Genomic DNA, 1615 nt, shown 5'->3' on the forward strand with positions numbered 1-1615 from the left:
CTCGAAACTTGGCTTTCAGCTCCATCAGTTCCTTTAAGGATTTCTATGCATTGGTTATTCTAGTTATCCATTCTTCTAATTTTTTTTCAAAGTTTTTAACTTCTTTGCTATTGTTTTGAGTTTCCTCCCGTAGCTCAGAGTGGTTTGATCGTCTGAAACCTTGTTCTCTCAACTCGTCAAAGTCATCCTCCATCCAGCTTTGTTCCGTTGCTGGTGAGGAACTGCGTTCCTTTGGAGGAGGAGAGGTGCTCTGCTTTTTAGAGTTTCTAGTGTTTCTGCTCTGTGTTTTCCCCAGCTTTGTGGTTTTATCTACTTTTGGTCTTTGATGATGGTGATGTACAGATGGGTTTTTGGTATGGATGTCCTTTCTGTTTGTTAGTTTTCCTTCTACCAGACAGGACCCTCAGCTGCAGGTCTGTTGGAGTTTGCTAGAGGTCCACTCCAGACCCTGTTTGGCTGGGTGTCAGCAGCGGTGGCTGGAGAACAGCGGATTTTCGTGAGAGCACAAATTCAGCTGTCTGATAGTTCCTCTGGAAGTTTTGTCTCATAGGAGTACCTGGCCGAGTGAGGTGTCAGTCTGTCCCTTCTGGGGGGTGCCTCCCAGTTATGGGGGTCAGAGACCCATTTTAGGAGGCAGTCTGCCAGTTCTCAGATCTCCAGCTGCATGCTGGGAGAATCACTAATTTCTTCAAAGCTGTCAGACAGGGACATTTATGTCTGCAGAGGTTCCTGCTGGCTTTTTGTCTGTGCCCTGCCCCCAGAGGTGGAGCCTACAGAGGCAGGCAGGCCTCGTTGAGCTGTGGTGGGCTCCACCCAGTTCGAGGTTCCTGGCTGCTTTGTTTACCTAAGCAAGCCTGGGCAATGGCGGGCGCCCCTCCCCCAGCCTCGCTGCAGCCTTGCAGTTTGATCTCAGACTGCTGTGCTAGCAATCAGTGAGACTCCGTGGGCATAGGACCCTCCGAGCCAGGTTCGGGACACAATCTCCTAGTGTGCCATTTTCCAGTCCCGTTGGAAAAGTGCAGTATTAGGGTGGGACTGACCTGATTTTCCAGGTGCTGTCTGTTACCCCTTTCTTTGTCTAGGAAAGGGAACTCCCTGACGCCTTGTGCTTCCTGAGTGAGGCAATGCCTCACCATGCTTCGGCTCATACACAGTGCACTGCACCGACTGTCCTGCACCCACTGTTTGGCACTTTCTGGTGAGATGAACCCAGTACCTCAAATGGAAATGCAGAAATCACCCATCTTCTGTGTCACTCATGCTGGGAGCTGTAGACCAGAGCTGTTCCTATTCGGCCATCTTGGCTCCACCCAAAGCTAACTTTTAAGGAACTAGAAAAGGAATTAACTAAATGCAAAGCTAGCAAAGGGAAGAAAATAATAAAAATTAAAGTAGAGATCAGTGAAATAGAGACTAGATAAACAATAGAGAAAATGAATGAAACCAAGTTGATTCTTTGAAAAGGTCAATATAATTGATAAACCTTTAGCTAGATAGACTAAGAAAAAAAATTGAATACATAAATTCCTGATATCAGAAGTGAAAGTGGGGGCATTATTACTGATTCTACAGAAATAAAAAGGATTATAATACAGTACTATGAACAAGTGTTTAC

The sequence above is a fragment of the Nomascus leucogenys genome, chromosome 3 (genome assembly GCF_006542625.1).
Source record: "Nomascus leucogenys isolate Asia chromosome 3, Asia_NLE_v1, whole genome shotgun sequence".
Classification (NCBI taxonomy): Eukaryota; Metazoa; Chordata; class Mammalia; order Primates; family Hylobatidae; genus Nomascus; species Nomascus leucogenys.